Source organism: Triticum urartu, chromosome 4 (genome assembly GCF_003073215.2).
Source record: "Triticum urartu cultivar G1812 chromosome 4, Tu2.1, whole genome shotgun sequence".
In the NCBI taxonomy this organism is placed as follows: Eukaryota; Viridiplantae; Streptophyta; class Magnoliopsida; order Poales; family Poaceae; genus Triticum; species Triticum urartu.
This window is the reverse complement of record NC_053025.1, coordinates 396,348,992-396,368,188: the sequence shown is the minus strand read 5'-3', so window position 1 is coordinate 396,368,188 and position 19,197 is coordinate 396,348,992. Positions and strand designations below refer to the sequence as shown.

Genomic DNA, 19,197 nt, shown 5'->3' with positions numbered 1-19,197 from the left:
CACGGATGGATAAAATTCTACATTGTAGCTCAAACTTCAGATCTTTTGTTCACGAGGTAAACCAAGCCAGAAGAGAACTAAATTGACAGTCAGTTAAGAGGAGAAGCAAGGAGAATACCACTGATTTATAAGAATTGACAGATTCAAGGCTATAAGAATTCTACAAGGCTATAAGAATTGACAGATTCAAGGAAACCTGGCATGGTAGATTGAAACAAACATGGTTCAGAACTTTAAATAATCTGGTAACAAGGTAAACTAAACCCGAACAGACTATAGTTTACGGAACTAGGGATGTATGTGATGATAATGCCTGTACTGACCAGTTTCATGTGCAGATGTTAGATGCATACTGAGACCTTTTGAAGCTTGTATTGGCAACCCGGAAGCATACATGCTTGGATTCTAAGAGGCTAGCTAGAGGAATGTACAAGTCCAGGAAGTGCCCTGCAGAGTAGATAGAAAAAACAAGTGGGTTATTCAGCTGAAATGGCAGTAATTTGGATGTACTGAACGAAACAGAGAATAACTACTCTGATGCTTCACAGGTTACCTTTGGTCAGATTAAATTATGATCTTGGGGATTGTTCCTCTTAACTTGCGGCACTGCCTCTTTAGCTCCTCGTTGTCACACATATGGACCTCCAATACTTGCAGTGATCTTGGGAGGCCGCCCTTGGGCAGCGAATTCATTGCAGCACACGCGATGATCTCTAGTTCCTGCAGAGATCTTGGGAGGCCATCCTCGGGCAGCGACTTTAAGGCAGGGCAGTCCAGTAATATCAATTTTTGCAGAGAGCTTGGGAGGCCATCCTTGGGCAGAGAAGTCAGGGCAGGGCAGTGGTGGATGTTTAATTCTTTCAGAGAACTTGGGAGGCTGCCCTTAGGTAGTGACTTGATGGCAGGACATTCCGTGATGTTCAATGTTTGTAGAGAACTTTGTAGTCCGTCCATGGCTTGTAGCGAACTAGGGAGTCCGTCGTCCTTGAGCAACGACTTAAAGGCAAGGCAGCCATGGATGTACAATTGTTGCAGAGAACTCGGGAGTCTGTCCATAGGCAGCGACTCGAAGGCATCGCAATTCGAGATGTATAATTCTTGCAGAGAAGTCGGGAGGCCGTCCTCCGGCAACGACCGGATGGCTTGACAGACAACGAGCCGTAATGTCTTGAGGTTGGCAAGTCTATGTAGACCTGCTGGGAGGAATTGCAGCTTCTTGAAACAGGAAAATACGAGCGTGTGGATGGAGGTGAGGAGCTGAAGGGCCTCCTCTTGCTCGTGTGTGAAGCACTCGACATCTTGGCTCGAACCAAGTCGTAGGGTGGTGAGGGAGGGAGAGAGGAGGCTACAGATATGCGCAGTATGGAGTCCTGCAACATCGTCTGTGCTTAGCTCAAGCTCTTGGTGTGCAGAGGAACAGGGGAGAAGAAGCCCCTTGTTAGAGGCGAATACGGGGTTTTCGTAGATGCAGATGTTTGTGAGGTGGCCTTGGGCGAGGAGAGGGACTATGCTATCCCACCTTATGCAACGGTTCAGCAGAAGAATATACTGATGACTGTCCCACACCGAGCCATTTTATCCCCTGACAACGCCCTATTGTTATTTGGGTGAGCTCTGGCATAAGAGAGAACAGTAGTGTCAATTCCTTGCCGCTGCCACCACATTGCTCGACACTTAACCTTTTGACAGGTAGCTGGCATCGTACATGGCCCACACTTTCAACCATGGATAATATATTACTTGAGTTACTTATCTGGAGGGATTCCAGAGATTTTAGCATTAGGAGGCGATCGAGCAGCAGAGGAGAGCAACTTTGCATCACCAATGTTTTCAGATAAGTTAGATTTGAGAAGACCAACCCATTAAAGAACACACTATCCTGGCCATATGTTCCCTGCACTTCAAGTGATGAAGTTGAGTCTTCTTTATAAACTAGCCGCTCAAGACCGGAGCCCACCCTATTTATCACAGCGGAGCACGGACCACAAGTCCAAGGGATTGGAGGCAATGACAGTAGCTTCGGGCAGTTGTGTATCCCGAGAGACTTTAGTCTAGGAAACCAAGATATGCTCTTCTCTTGCTGTCGCAGACCACAACTAAGATCTGGAAAGCACAGCTCGGTAAGTTCAGAGCAATCTTCAATGGTGAGTTCTTCCAAGTGATAGAACAAATGACAAGTATTGTTGTCCCCAACCCATTTTCTCAATCTTGGTATTTTAACCAATTCTAGCCTTTTCAAATTTTGAAATCCTTGGCCTAAGATACAGTCCTTGTACACTGCACCAAGATCATTGACCATCCACATCTCTCCTAAAGGTGGAAGGTTTCCCCAAGACAAATCATACAGATAAAGAGATTCCAGATTCTTTATGGAGAGGTTTACACCTAGCCATCTTGGACAATTAGTTCCTCCATGCCCTTTAATGTATAGGTGTTGAAGATTGCTATGTGGTACAAGGCGTTCAAGAACATTTTCTTCAAATGTAGGATCCCTGTTAGATCGCTGAACATACCATTCTAATATTAGCTCTTGCATGTGGCTTTTGTGTATCAGTCTTGATTTAGTTGCTTCTTCTTCTGATTGCACCTTTTCAAGATTGTAAATGCCAAGCAATCCTCCAATATTTTCCAGTTTCCCTAGTTGACTCAGTTCAAACATGTTGCTTTCTTGTCCCACTCTAAATGTCTTTAACTCATTGATGAATTTTAGTTTTCCCACCTCAAATATGTCAGAATGAAGTTCTTCTCGGGGCACAACAAAATGACCTAACTTTACAAGGGTGCTAATATGCCTTGTTGAACCAAAGCGGCCCCTCCATCCTTGTAGATCAATGACTTCCAAATGATATAATCTACACAGCACACCAGCTACACACAAGCCCTTGTCATCACCAAAACCAGCTAGCTTGAAGTAGCGAAGATGGACAAGTTTTGAAAAGTTAGGCAACACATCCTCCAGGTTATATGATGCATCAGACAAAAATACAGTACGAAGGGCTCTAGCTTCCCGAAACAAACCACAGAAAACCCTAGAAAAGGTTCCGTGGTATTGTCCAAACAACATTAAAGTGTGTAGGTTTTGAACTTCAAGCCTTTTTTCCAGCGCACACAAATCCCTCTTGTAGTTTTCAAAAGTCATGGTGTCCTTGACGTCTGCATCATCCACAATGATAGACAGATGCCGAACAAATGGGGGAATTTCTATGCACATCACATTGGAGCTTGATATGCTAAGACACTCATATGATGAGACCTTCGCAACCAACTCACGCAGTAGATCATGGATGGTGTAATAAGGACCGCCCAATCTCGATTCATTCTTTTTGAAAAAACCTTGATTAACCAAGTCAGTTAAGTAACACAATCCAACATCTTCGATTCTTCTCTTTTCATCATCTGAGTGTAAAATACCTAGGCCAATCCACAAATGAACCAACTCTTTTGCATGAAATTCATAATCTTCGGGAAACAATGCACAGAAGGAAAGACATTGAGGCGGCTGCAGATTACGCTGACCTGTTTGGTTGTGCACATGGTCAATTCCCAATTAAATATCTGGGAATACCGGTTCACTATCGGCGTCTCACCATTGCGGAGTGGAAGCATGTTGAGGAGCGTCTAGAGAAACGACTGAGCAGTTGGAAAGGCAAGTTGCTCTCAGTTGGAGGACGGTTGGTTTTAATTAACTCTGTCCTCACAAATATGGTTCTCTATATGCTTTCTTTCTTCCAACTCCCAAAAGGGGTCCTCCAAAGATTGGACTATTTTAGATCCAGATTCTTTTGGCAGGGAGACGGTGAAAAGAAAAAATATAGGCTGGCAAAATGGAGTGTGGTTTGTAGGCCGAAAGACCAAGGTGGCCTTGGAATTCATGACCTGCAGGTCAACAATGAGGCCCTACTTAGTAAATGGTTGTTCAAACTTCTTACTGAGAATGGTGTTTGGCAAAATTGCGCAACAAGTACCTAGGCCAAAAGGCGGTGTCTCAGGCTTATTGGAAACCTGGTGACTCACACTTTTGGGCTGGCCTAATGGTGGCAAAGAAACATCTTTTTCGCTTTGGGTCTTTCGCGATAAAGGATGGGTCAGAGGTTCGTTTCTGGGAAGACATATGGCTAGGCAATGCCAGTCTCCGAGAGCAATACCCAGCCTTATACGCCATTGCTCGCAATAAGAGTAATACTATTTCGCAAGTGCTTAGTTCATCCCCACCGAATATTTCGTTCAGGCGGGATTTGATTGGCCCCCGACTTTTGTCATGGCATAATCTTTTATCCCGTCTGGATTCGATTAATCTGACACAAGGTCGGGATGTGTTTCACTGGAAACTCACAACATCAGGGTCTTACACAGTAGACTCGATGTACCGTGCGCTTATGCATTCCGAGGTGCCAGTGAATAATAACAAGAAAATCTGGAAGTCAAAGATTCCACTAAAAGTTAAAATCTTTATGTGGTATCTTCGTAGGGGAGTTGTACTAACCAAAGACAATCTTGCACGGCGCAACTGGCCAGGAAGTAAGAAGTGTTGCTTTTGTGCTCATGACGAGACAATCAAACACCTCTTTTTTCAATGCAAGTTTGCACGGTCTACATAGTCAGTCATCCAAATAGCGTCAATTTTGTATCCGCCAACGAGTATTGCCAATATATTTGGTCATTGGTTGGACGGAATTTCAAATAGTGTCAAAACGCTAATAAGGGTGGGGGCGTATGCCTTACTATGGTCGCTTTGGCTATGTAGAAATGATTTGATTTTTAATGACAAAAATGCTTCTCCTCTGCAGGTTATTTTCCGTTGTACGCACTCACTTCGTACGTGGTCTACGCTACAACAGGCGGAGCACCAACCGCTGTTCAAGGCGGTGTGTACGCGGTTGGAGCAGGCGGCTATGGAGGTTTTTTCCCAACATGGGTGGCAGCATAACCTCCGGATCCATCCACCGCCGAGTTCGACATAGGCAAAGTGTCGGTCCATAGGACTCTACTGTTGTCGTATTGTCCATTTTCTTACTTTTTCTAGTGTCAGACTTTGGTGTTTGGCTGTGTGCATCCTAGTTATGCAGAGGCCGGGTGTTACTCATAATGTTTTGTATCCGCTTGATGCTACATTTGAGATAATAAAATCGCCCTTTATCGAAAAAAGAAGGAAAGACATTGTTGCAGATGGAAAGGGAGATAATCATAGCTAAGCTTCAGAGCTGGCATAATGTCATTATCGCTAGCTTGTGACTCCCACTCTTTACTTTCCCAAACTCTCATCCAATGGTCAAACGTCAGTTGCTTCTTAAGCAATCTACCCACAGTTTTTGCAGCAAGAGGGAAACCCTTCAATTTTTTCACTATTTTGCAGCCAACATCATATAGTTCAAGATGATCTTGCCATGGTTGTTGTTGGTCACCAAATACACATGCTTCAAAGAAAGACATGATATCTTCAAGACCTAGATGTTCCATTTCTATAGAATGGTCAACTGTCCTGATCATGTTTGCTACCCCTGGAATTCGAGTTGTGACTATAACCATATTGCCTTGTGTCCCAACTTTTTTAAATGGAGCTAATAGTTTTCTCCACTCATCGTCATGATATTTCCAGACATCATCCAAGACAAGTAAGAACCTCTTTGATCTTAACCTTTGTTCAATTTGCTCTTCTTTGCTACTATTTTTTGAAACCTTGACCGTAGAACAAATCGTTCTACGGTATTCTTCTTTGCTACTATCATTTTTGCTTTCACTGTTGTTATCTTTAGGGAACTGCTCCAAAATCTCTTGTGCCAAAGTATCGGCAATGAAGTTGAGAGACACACATATCCAAATTGCAACCTGGAAACTGCTCTTCACTTCTTCAAATATGTGTTGTGTAAAGGTTGTCTTCCCAACACCCCCTGGCCCAACAATTGGAAGGACAGTAAGTCGTTTGCAAGAATATTCACCATGGGTGATGGCATCTATAATTTCCTTTTTCTGGGTATCCCTCCCATATAGTTGAGGTTCTATAATTTGTGGGGTGGTTCTGGGTCGATCCATAGCAATGCTGACTTGGGTAGGGATACGGCTTAAGCTCAGAAGCTCTAGATTAAGAATGGTGGAGACCATAGCACATACATGCTTGAGCTGATCTACAATGTCTATCATTCTCTTGGACATTTCCACCCTATCAAACTTCAGTTTTGGTGCTCCCTCTTTGGTGTTAACTCTCTGCGCCGGTACCTTGGGCGGGCAGGCGCCACAGAAGAGCCACCATCTGCTTGCAGCTGGCATGTTGGGCGATTCGGCCAACTCACTGGTGTGAGGAGAAGAGTAGCAGCATGGTAAGTGTTTAGCAACAGCTTGAACAGCACGTCCAGGGCTGCCACCAATATCTTCTTGGTCATCAGGTGGGCTAGCAGAATGGGAGCAGGAGCTCATGGACTTGATCTTCCCGGCAGCAGCTCTAGCCGTGTGGCGAGCATTGAGGACGAGGCCCTGGAGGCAGCCACTGTCATCCACGACGGCTGCTGCGTGGTAGGTACCGTCCAACACGTCCTGGATACGGAAGTAGTCCAGCTCGTCCAGCGCTTCATCCGCGACGTACGCCAGCTGCCGCAGTTTGTGGAGCAGCCCCTTGAGCGCAGGGTTAGTGATGTCCCTGCCGTGCCCTTGGGCGTTATTGAGCATCCCCTGGGCGTAAAGCAGCTGCATCTTGAGGGCGTCGATGTTGGGGCCGAGCCCGGCGCTGGCCGCCCATGCCTCCAGCAAGCCGTCCGTCACCGGGGCCAGCGCCTTGGTTACCACCCACCATGCTGCGCTGACGGCCACCTCCATAGCCGTGTGTGCTCTTAATTTGCCTGTTGCTGATGGAATCAACAACTTGGACCTAGGGCGCCAGCTAGCTGCACCTGCAGGTAGAAAAACAAACCCGCCCGTTTGCAGTTGATTAGCCAATGGCAGCAAGCAATAATAAAGATATCATTAATTCATTATATGTGGATTTTTCAGCCAACCTCACAAAAACATGCACGCAGCGCAACACAACTTTTCAGGTTTTCTTCTTTGCTTTATATAGGAGTTTACACAGCCAACTCGACAGAGTGCAACATGCAGCCCCCAACACGACGCCACCCAGATTACAAAGTCCGATTTAAACTCAACACCAAAATGAGAAGCAACATTATTTTTTATGAAACATTTCGTGTTTCGCTTCTATACTGCCAGGCCAGAGTACACTGTTGTTTGAAAAATAGGTTTTTTGCCTTTTAAACTTTTGCAGGTTTTGACGTGTTCCCCTGTGAAACATGGTGCAATATTTTCCCTCTGTATCATCAGGACGAATCCGCAGTAGTAAAAATAAAAATATTATGATGTAAGCATGTAGTAATGAATTCTCCTTCATGTGTCTGGGTTAATGTGAGGTTCATAATCCTCTTCCTTTGGGGTAGATAGTCTAGCACGTGGCGGCACTTCATAAACGACATCCCAACCTTTAAGATTTGGATTAGTTTGGCAGGCCCACGGTAGATAGAATACTTGGGTCGCTTGTTGAGCCGTAATATAGACATCAGGAACATCTAAATGGGTGCTTTGGTTGATTTCAACTAGCCCTATATGTTCACGAGTCCTTCTAGTCTCCTTCGGCTGAATCCAATAACATTTGAAGACTACGACATTCGGTGGGTTTTCACCATAGAATAGAAGTTCATAAATTGCTTCAACTCTCCCATAATACTCGGTACCTCCTTCGCCGATAGCAGATACACAACAATTTGTAGACTTTTGGTCGGCCATAGATAGCTCCTTGCCATAGGTACGAAAGCGATACCGTTGATGTCGTATTTGTCAAATGAACGGACCTTATAGTCAAAACCATTAGCGACTTGTCTCAATTCGGTGTCCATAGACTCTGAATTAGCCTACAAGTTTAATACGAAAGGATTGCTGCATTACGCACAAATTAGCGAATGAAATGAAATTGTCTAATAGAAATTACTATTTGTTTAAACCAAGAGATGAAACCGGGATAGCCGCCTCCTTGCTTTGCGAGAAGCTCATACTCTTCGACGGAATCCTTTTGGATCACCACTCCATACGAGAATATGGCGATGTATCGACTGTATGAAATATCCAGGAATAAGAGCAGTTCAAAGGAAATAGAAGTTGCGAAACAATGTACGAAGAACTTACTCGATGTATGGCCGCACTTCTATCAGGTTGTTGAAGATATACAACGAAATGGTCCGCCATTCTTCGTTATCCAAAGATACTGGATTTGCAACACTGGCTGGTGCGAGATTCCCTTTGAATAGGCTGAGGTTGGATCCACCCTTTTTAGGGTCGTCAGCATTGTACCGAGGCTTCGGATTATGCAAATGACGATTTTTGGCTTCGTAGTGTGTTGTCACAAAGTTTGCCGCCTCCTCGGTGATGAATGCCTCAGCCATCGAAGCTTCAATTCTACGTTTATTTTTACATTTTTCTCGAAGTGTCTTCTGCATCCTCTCAGTTGGGTAGCACTAACGAATTTGCATGGGCCCCCCCCAATCTTGCCTCGGTAGGGAGATGCAAAATCAAATGCTGCATTGGATTAAAGAAGCCCGGTGGAAAGATCTTCTCTAACCTGCAGATCAACTCCGGCACCAACTCTTCCATTCCTTCTAGCACGCTAGGCAATAGTTCTTTCGCACAAAGAACACGGAAGAAATAGCTGAGTTATGCCATTACTAGCCATTCATCCTCAAGGATGAAGCCACACAACATCACCGGCATTACTCGCTCAATCCATATGTGCCAATCATGACTCTTGAGACCAAATATCTTCAATTTATCAAGACTCGCTCCCCTCTTTAGATTCGCCGCATACCCATCGGGGAACATCAATTGCATTTTCATCCACAAGATAATTTCCCTCATAGCCGGCCTTCCAAGATTGAACCATGCCTTTGGCTTCGTCCAGTTCTGCTTTCCTTTCGGTTCTTTCATGTTTTGTAATGGCCTATCACATAGCGCCTCCAGATCTACTCTAGCCTTAGTATTATCCTTTGACTTCCCATCTATGCCGAACAATGTACCAAAAAGTGCCTCGGCGATATTCTTCTTAGTGTGCATCACGTCAATGTTGTGTGGGCAAAGGAGGTCTTTGAAGTAAGGCAGATCCCATAAGCATGTCTTGTGAGTCCAGGCGTGCTTAGAATTATACCCCTTGAAGTACCCTGGACGCTCTGGATCTGGCTCGAGAGCGTTTAACTAATCCAGGGTCTGTTGGCTTATCAACGCAGGTGGTGCAGAGTTTTTGACAACTCTACCTCTGATGAAGTTCTTCTTGTCTTTCCTGAACTTATGGCGAGGATCCAGGAACTGTCTATGCATGTCGAAGCAAGAAAACTTGCGACCGGCCTGAAGCCAACGAAACTCAAGAGCTCCCTTGCATGTGGGGCACGGGAACCTTACATGCACACACCAGCCAACGAATAGCGCATACGCCGGCAAGTCATGCGTCGAGTACATGTACCAGACACGCATTATGAAGTTCCGTTTTCTATAGGCGTCGTATGTCTTGAACCCATTATCCCAGGCTTCTTGCAATTCGTCCTTAAGCTGCTGCATGTACACATTCATATTTTTTCACCGGATAGTTGGGCCCTGGAATTATGAACGTCAGGAAATGTTCTTTCTTTGCATAATCTGTCCGGGAGGAGATTGAGTGGAAAGACAAATATGGGACAACAACTATATTGGGCTGCCGTCATACCAAACACACTGAACCCATCCGTGCTAATGCCGACTCGAGGATGCCTCAGATCTGCTACTTTGTCAGCATGTAACTCATCAAACTTTTTCCAAGCAACACCATCTGATGTGTGTACCATCATTAGATTTCCATATGCATCTAGTTCGATTCTTTTGCCTATTTTGTGCCATGTCATCTGTCTGGCCGTCTCTTCGACCATGAAAAGACGTTGATGTCTTGGTACGATTGGCATATACCGAAGAACACTAACGGGGATTTTGGTCTGTGTCTTCTCACCCATACCGTTGTCTACCACAACATACTGTCGGCATTCTGGGAACGGGGCTCCCCAGACTTGCCTGCCTGCGGCGTGGCTCAAAGGGGGCCCAGCACGGCCCGTCTTCATCGACGCAGACCCAAGACCCTCGCGAGGGGCCAAGCCTCACGGGGCGGACGACACGGAGCTTCCTCAGGCACGGCCACATCAGGCTGGCTCGCGAGGAGGCGGAGAGATCAAGGCGGGGTACCTCACGAGGTGCCCGTGACGCAAGCCATGACGACCAAGGGCGCCAGGCGAGCGCCAGCCCGCGCAGTGTCCTCCTTTCCTCTTTGGTGCAAAGGGAGCAAGCGCAGGCGAGAGCATCAATCAAAGGCACCCGTTTCGGTGCAACGAGACCAAGACCAGTCCAACGGCAGGAAGGAAGTCATTGTGGAGCCCAAGCCAGCGTCACCACCAGAGCCTTTGGCAGGCGAGGACCAACTTTAGTCAGGATAAGTGTACCGGATGTTCCCCATCAAAATAGCCAATTCTTGGCGCCCTTCCCGCTCAATATTTGGGAAGAGGCCTAGGGCCTTTGCCTATAAATAGGACTAGCCACCCCTAGGGTAGGGAGGATCCAGAATCGGCCAACCCAGAAACTAGCTAGGGTCGCAATTGAGAAGAGAGAGAGGGAAGGGTGACTGAACTCCCCCTAGCAGTTCATCCCCACAGCCAAGAACAGACCCTCGCGACGCTGTTCTTCCTTGTATTGCTCATCATCATCAGCCCAAGAGGTAATCCACCACACCACACACTGGAGTAGGGTATTACACCACAACGGTGGCCCGAACCAGTATAAACCCTGTGTCTCTTGTACTGTTCTTTCCATAGCTTAGATCTTAGCAAGGAGAAGGGGTGCAGGTAGGTAGAAGGCGAAATCTCCGCGCGCACCCCAGTGTTCGAACCTCAAGGGTTTGCCGGAACCCGAAATCCGACATTTGGCGCGCCAGGTAGGGGTGCGCCTGAATTCGTCTTCCACCACCCCGTTCTCCTCCGACCATCGCGTCCATGTCTGACGCTCGTCGGGCCCGCACCTAGCGCCGGGCCGCTCTCGCTTCCCGCATCGCCCAGACGGCTCCTGTCGGCGGGCGTCCTCGCCATTCCCCGTCACCTGCCGTCAACGCCGCCACCGGCCTGGCGGGGGATGAGCAGCAAGCGTCGTCTCAGCATCCGTCCGTGCAGCAAGACGGCCGCACCGCTACTCCCTCGCTCACCCTAGCTGGTTCTTCGTCCCGCGCGCTCCGCGCACCCATGGAGGCTCGAGCTGCGCTCATCGCGGCAAACGAGCTCCTATGCTACCGTCCCGTTGATGACGTCTACGAAGAATGGCTCGACCGTCGCCGAGCTCGTCCACGCCGCAGGGGGCTCTCCTGCGCTGTCCGTTCCGCTGCACCGCACCCCGCCCCGCGCGGGCGACGAAGCTCCGGCGGTGCCCCAGCCGCCTCCTCCTCAAGAAGGCGCCATGGCTCCAAGGCGCGTGGCCCCTGGGCGGAACCCGCTCCGTCAGGTGCTAGCGCGGCAAGAGCAGAGCTGCCAAGAAGTCCCTCGCCCGCAAGAAGCTGCCCGGGCGCTCCCTGCTCCAGCACGTCGCGACCATGCTCCTGCTCCCGCGCGTCAAGACCCCGCGCTGCTCCCAGCTGCAGTGCATGGGGGCATGCAAGACCAAGCTCTTCGTCACCCAAGGCCTCCCGTGGCCACAGCAGGCTGCCGTGCATTCACCGCCGAGCTACGCAGCGTCGCGTGGCCCGGCAAGTTCAAGCCAGACCTGCCTCCTCGTTACGACGGCACGACCGACCCTGCGGAGTTCCTCTAGCTCTATGAGCTGGGCATTGAAGCTGCCAACGAAGACGAGAAGGTCATGGCGAACTGGTTTCCCATGGCGCTCAAGGACGGGGCCCGCACCTGGCTCCTGAACCTGGCCCCAGGCACGATCTCCTCTTGGGACGAGATGCGCACCCGCTTCATCGCCAACTTCCAAGGTACTCGCGACCGGCCACCTATCGTGAGCGACATGCGCCGCATCAAGCAACAACCCAGAGAGACCCTGTAGAAGTACATCCAGCGCTTCAACAATGCACGCCTCAAGATTCCCAAGGTGACCGAGGAGGCCATCATCTCAGCCTTCTCCGACGGCGTGCGCGATGTCAAGATGAAGGAGGAGCTGGCGATGCATGAAGACTTGTGCACTTCCTTGGAGTTGTTCAACTTGGCAACCAAGTGCGCCAGGGCTGAGGAAGGGCGTCTCTCCCTCCTCGAGCTGCCTACCGCAGACCCAGAAGAGAAGAAGCCCAAGGCCAAGGATGTGAAGCGCAAGGGGGCTGCCGTGCTTGCGGCAGAACCAGACACCAAGCGGGGCAGAGATCTGCCCGAACCTCCCAAGGGCAGTCGGTACTGTGTGTACCACGACCTCCACACCCACAACACCAATGAATGTCAAGAGCTCCGAGCCGTGCGAGAAGGAAGGATCGGCCGTCGCCCCAACCGCGGTGACCGGGGCTACGGTCGAGGAGGAGGAAGGAACGCAGGACGCTGGGAAGACCGCGGCCCGCGCCAAGGGTGGCGCGATCTACCTCGCGAGGATCGCTGGCAAGACCCGCCTCGCGAGGGAGACTGGAGGGATCAGCCTCGCGAGGATCGCCCGCAAGGCGACGCAGGCCTCCCTCCGCTGCCGCCGCAGCCAAGGAGAAATGAGGACCGCCATCAGGACGAGGGGGCTGGGGCTTTCCAGGAGCCGCGCACAGTCGCCTACATCCTGGGCGGGGCTAAAGCCCCAGCCTCTCAACGCTTCTTCAAGTAGTTCGCCCGCGAAGTGAATGCAGTCCTCCCCAAGTTGGAAGCCACGCGCCCTCTCAGGTGGTCGGCGTGCGCCATCACGTTCAGCTCAGCAGATCAGCTCAAGTGTGCAGCTACAGCCGGAGTCCTCCCGATGCTTTGTTCCCCAATCATCAGCAACGTGGTGGTCACCAGGACCATCATCGATGGCGGGGCAGGGCTCAACGTCCTGTCCGTGGAAACATTCAACAATCTCCAAGTGCCCTACAACCAGCTTCAGCCAACCAAGCCTTTCTCCGGAGTCACCGACGGCTCCACGGTCCCGATTGGGCAGGTCCGCTTCCCAGTCACCTTCGGGACACGTGACAACTATCGCACCGAGCTCATCGACTTTGACGTCGCTCACATTCGCCTGCCGTACAATGCCATCCTTGGGTACCTAGCGCTGGCCAAGTTCATGGCCGTAAATCACCACGGCTACAACATCCTCAAAATGCCAGGAAGTGGCGGAGTCATCACGGTGCCCTGTGAAGAGAAGGACGCGGTGTGTTCCCTGGAACGAGCCTTTCAGGCCGCGTCACTGGAACCGGATCGCGGAAGCAGGAGGCTTCCCGAGACCGCCCCCAAGAAGAAGAAGACATCGTCCGGCCCGGCCCCTCAAGAGGCAGGCCCCTCAAGGCCCGCGCCTGCCCAGGGGGAACCTCCTTCCATCGCATAGGAAAGCGCGCCCGGCGCCCTCCTCAGGCAGGGCTCGGGGGCTCTCCCCTGGAGGGCCACCGACCTGGCTAAGGTCACGAGGGAGGCGCTTGGGCACCACATGGAGGCGTGTTTCGAAGCACGTTTCCCTCAGGAAGGAGTAAAGCAAGGAGAGCCAGACCCTCAGGAGTTTGTCAGCAAGGCCATTCAAGAGCCACAGGAGTCAAGAGTCATGAGAGGCGGCCACCGCCTACCAGCTGTGGCTCCCCATCCAGGCGAGGATGGTGGGCTGCGCGTCTGCATCGACATACCAGGGCTCAATTGAGTCGCCTCTCTGGAGCGCCTCTGGCCCTCGCGAGTGGGGCGCTGTGAAGGTCCACCCCACAGCTATGTTTGCATGCCTTACGGCTTGCCGAACGCGGCTGCCACGTACCAGCGCCTCACGAGGGGCATCATGGAGGCTCAAGAGGCCAAGCGTTCCACAGCCTTGGCAGAGATGGAGATGGTCCGCAAGGAACCACCAGCGCCTTCGGAGCCTCCCGAGGCCCCTGGGCCTGGGGGCTCGTGAGGATCGGCTTCCGCAACCCACCGAGTCTGCTACACCAACACTCCTTCGTCCTCAACATCATCAGGTGACATCTTTCAAGTTTCACTTCTAGCTGGGAGCGCCCCCCCAGGGCTGCATTATTCCCAGGCCGCGTGGGTCCGTCCCTGCGGCATGTATCCCTTTTATTTCATGTTGTTAGCTTACCTTGTAGGGGGCGCCCCACGGGCTGCATCATCCCCAAGTCGCTCGGGCCAGACCCAGTGATGTCCGCCTTCCCAGCATCTACTTGAATGAATCCACTCCTTCGCGGCTAATGAGTTTGACCTAGTTGCCCGCTCAACTGATGCCAACTGACGAAGCTGCTCCCAAACGGCACGACGCTTGCGCATGGGTCCGTCCCTGCAACGCTGACAAACCTGAATGGCTGAGCTCTGGGAGTGGCAGCCCCGCATGGCGCCACCTTGTCAAGCCTTCAGTGCCTCATCGCCCCTCGGAAGCAACCAACGGCTGATTGTCAATTGTCATGGCAACCCCTCATTCTTTCTATGATAGGTCTACAGGATCTCCTAAAGGAGCTACGTCAGGCGAGGCCCTTGCGGTGTCTCCTTCACTCTCATCCGCGCGAACCGCTTGCACGTTAAAGGGGGGGTGCCTGAGCATTGCGACTCAGGGCTCCTACTGGCTCTCCAGCCCTCACCCTCTGGCCTTGTCCACGGCATCGCGACCTGGCATACCAGCGACGGCTGAGACTCACTCGAGGGCCGGGACCCGAGGACGTAGAGCAGAAAGGGGAGCAAAGGCGAGAGGGGAGGGACACGGGAGGACCTCGCTGAGCAACCTCACGCCTGCCGATGCACGGACCCGGCGACACACCAGAGAACGGCCCCTGATTCTCGAGATAAGTCACCACCCGGAAGCACCAGCTACCGCAGCACCATCCCCGCACCTAATGCAATCTCGTGTTAGCGACGCCACTCCCCTTTCTCACCGAATAACAGCTGCTTGAGTGCCAAAGGGGACCTCCTGAGCATCGCAACTCAGGGGCTCTTACCGGACCCCGGGTCGCTCACCTCCTGGCCTTGACCACGGCATCGCGACCTGGCATACCAGCGACGGCTGAAGCCGCCTTGGGACTGGGACCTGTCGGCGCAGAGCACCAAGCCCTCGTGAGGTTCAAAAGGGAGAACTGAGATAAGATGGAATGAGCAACTCACACAATTCTACGACAAGGGTTATATTAACAAAACAGGATCACAGGCACCTTACAAGCCCCCACGGGACGCGTCTTTGATTCCTCGCAGGGAACAGATCCTAAAGGGACGCTAACTACACGCGCCCCTGCAAAAGACGCCATCATCAACAGTGGGCCGTCAAGCACCAGCGCCAACCCCATCCAGATCAGAGTCGGTGACGGCCTGACGAGCCCGCCCTGCTCCAGGAGCGGCGCCGGCTCGAGGGCTCGTAGCTGTCGTCGCTCGTCTCCGGAGTCGCGAAGAGCTCGCCGGAGTCACTGGAACTTCCGACGCCTCCGCCGCCTGAGGAGCCGCCAAGGGAGTGGTCGGCGGGCCCAGTCCTCGCCGTAGCAGGGTCCCGACCACCTCTCCCGAGGCAGCACTCCAGCCGGCGCCCGTTCGCATCGAAGACCTTGAAGAACATCACCGAAGCACCGTCATACTCCAAGTGGATCGTGAAGGCGCCTCTTGTCCTGCAAACCCGGGCGATCTCGCTCCAGCCTCGAGTCATGAAGACCTCGCCCGGAGCAACGACCGCGACCTCTGCCTCGGTCGCAAGAGTGCTGCAGCCGGCGTGCTGCAGCCAAAGCTCCAGGAGTTCTCCCGGTGGAATGATGGAGGCGAAGAAGGGAGGAAGGCGAATCCAAGACTGAGGAGGCATGGCGGCGCGGAGCACGAACTCTCGGGAGGAGCCCTCGGTGTGGACCCCAGGGGGGACGACCCACACCTTCGTGACCCGTCGGCGCCGACGGCGGCGCCGCCCGTGGCAATCAGCATCAACTCCTTCAAGGCCCTCGATGTGGGCATACAAAGGAAGCGGGAACCCCGGCGGTGCCCGCTCGCACGAGGGCCTCGACACCACCTGATGGGCCCCCTCGTCCGGGCCGCGTAGGGCGAGTCGTTTCTTCGGTGGGAGCGGGTCTGGTTACTCTCGGGGAGCCTTTCCCTTCTCTGCCGACGAGAACCGGCAGACCGGAGCTGTCGCAGCAAGACGGAGCAAGGACCGGGAAGAAGGAGAAGCAAGAAGGGATGGACTGGAAGGGCGCGCGCCGTTCCGTACTTATGGCCGGTGAAGGCCAACCGCCGACCTCCACGATCATAGGTAATCATGACCCGCTTTGCATGCAGGGACTTGTCCGATCCATGCAGTTGTCGAGGCGCCATGGGGAAGTGGAGACGCCCACGTCCGATCAACCGCCACGCGGCGCCCAAGGCCGCAGGCTATTAGGGCCCGCGGTGCTTCGCCCTTGCCCTTTCACCTCCCTGCACGGCCAAGTCCGGGCGTGCCTTGGGCCCGGGGGCTACTGTCGGCGTTCTGGGAACGGGGGTCCCCAGACTTGCCTGCCTGCGGCCTGCGGCGTGGCTCAAAGGGGGCCCAGCACGGCCCGTCTTCGTCGACGCAGACCCAAGACCCTCGCGAGGGGCCAAGCCTAGCAGGGCGGACGACACGGAGCTTCCTTAGGCACGGCCACATCAGGCTGGCTCGCGAGGAGGCGGAGAGATCAAGGCGGGGTACCTCATGAGGTGCCCGTGACGCAAGCCATGATGACCAAGGGCGCCAGGCGGGCGCCAGCCCACGCAGTGTCCTCCTTTCCTCTTTGGTGCAAAGGGATCAAGCGCAGGCGAGAGCATCAAGCAAAGGCACCCGTTTCGGTGCAACGAGACTAAGACCAGTCCAACGGCAGGAAGGAAGTCATTGTGGAGCCCAAACTAGCGGCACCACCAGAGCCTTTGGCAGGCGAGGACCAACTTTAGTCAGGATAAGTGTACCCGATGTTCCCCTTCAAAATGGCCAATTGTTGACGCCCTTCCCGCTCAATATTTGGGAAGAGGCCCAGGGCCTTTGACTATAAATAGGACTAGCCACCCCCAGGGTAGGGAGGATCCAGAATCGGCCAACCCAGAAACTAGCTAGGGTCGCAATTGAGAAGAGAGAGAGGGAAGGGTGACTGAACTCCCCCTAGCAGTTCATCCCCACAGCCAAGAACAGACCCTCGCGAGGCTGTTCTTCCTTGTATTGCTCATCATCATCAGCCCAAGAGGCAATCCACCACACCACACACTTGAGTAGGGTATTACACCACAACGGTGGCCCGAACCTGTATAAACCCTGTGTCTCTTGTACTGTTCTTTCCATAGCTTAGATCTTAGCAAGGCGGAGGGCTGCAGGTAGGTAGAAGGCGAAATCTCCGCGCGCACCCCAGTGTTCGAACCTCAAGGGTCTGCCGGAACCCGAAATCCGACACATACCTGGAAGACTTGCAAATGGGACAATAGTTCAAGTCCGCATAGTCAAGCCTAAATAAGGCACATCCTTTCTCACAGGCACGTATCTTCTCATAGGGCATCTTCAGTGCACGGAGGATTTTGTCTGACTGGTAAAGGTTTGCAGGCATTACATGGCCTTTGGGTAGAAAGCATACAAATACTGTCATCATTGCGTCGTAGCATTCTCTGCCCAAGTTGAACTGAGCCTTCAGAGCCATTACTTGTGAGATGGCATCCAACTGACAAAGCTCAGTGTGCTCATGGAGCGGACGTTTTGAAGACTCCAACATTTCATTGAAGTCCTTTGCAGATTCCTCCATCTCCTCATCTGAATCCCAAGCATCATCATAGTCTTGCACCATGTTTTCCATCCCAGTACCATGCTCGTCGGTGCGACGACGATCCACCTCAGCTCGGTCACGTTGGGTAGACTCACCATGATATGTCCACACCGTATAATCGGGCGTAAAACCACTCTTCTGCAGGTGTTTGCCCATTTCATCCTCTATCCTCTTTTCCCAATTGTCGCACCGGAAACAGGGCACCAGGTTTTCCTCTGGCCATTTGCAAATGCGGCTAGCACAAACCCCTTGGTTTTTGTGAACCATTCAGCGCTCCATTTGTTCTGACCAGTGTGACCAGTATACATCCACTCACGATCACTCATCTTGACTTTCAGAGCTACTAGACACACAACAAATATATATATATAATTCACCATGTATATATTCATCAGTTGATCTACTTTGTCAATTTTATTATGTCCATGCAACCGACACTCTAATTGGTAATGATAGGTCCTAGTCCCACCCGAGTATGTGTAGAATGGGTTCATTTTACCATGCTATGCTCCGGATCCGACACAAAATTTCGGCAGCACCTCCCCGCTGTTCTCCTGATACACCTCTCTGCAATAAACAGAGAGGATGTGTACCCGGAGAACGACAGGGGAGGCACTGACGAAATTTATGCGTCGGATCCGGAGCAAAGCATATGGGAAAACAAACTCAATCTACACATACTCGGGCTGTCCATGGATAGCGTTGGACAATTCGAAAGAATCAAGGTTATAAATATGCAAATGCATGCATATTTATGACTATAACGCTTTCGAATGGGAGACACATATTGGTTACGCATACTAATGATTCAAGACACATATATAGCTAGCAATCAAGTTTAATCGGCACGAACACCAGAACAGAGAAAATAATTAATGGGGGAGGAGGACATGTCATTTGTGCTCACCCACGAACAAAGGGGCAGAGCTCATCAAACGCACAGCGAGGTTGTCGAACACCAAACCTCGCAGTGATGAAACAACTACACATTTAAATCTACCCGATCAACACAATTATATATGATGTTTTTCATAACAAAATCGAAAAATATATGACCTAACTCATAATTCACAAATAGATGACCCCGTCGGCCTCTTGAAGGCCAAAGAGCACCTTTTCAGGAGGTGTCGGGGGTCGGGTGTGGTGTCGGGGTCAGGGGGTCATGGGATCGGGGTGTCGGGGTGTCGTGTCGGGGTCGGGGTGTCGGGGTGTGGTGTCGGAGTCGGAGTGTCGGGGTCAAGGGGTCGGGGTGTCGTGTCGGGGTCGGGGTGTGGTGTCGGAGTCGGGGTGTCGGGGTCACGGGGTCAGGGGGTCGG

General features: G+C 51.8%; 1 pseudogene; it reads right to left on the bottom strand.

Moving 5' to 3' along the window:
• Positions 1–313: 313 nt before the first annotated feature.
• On the bottom strand, positions 314–7,199 carry LOC125551772 (annotated as a pseudogene).
• Positions 7,200–19,197: the final 11,998 nt, after the last annotated feature.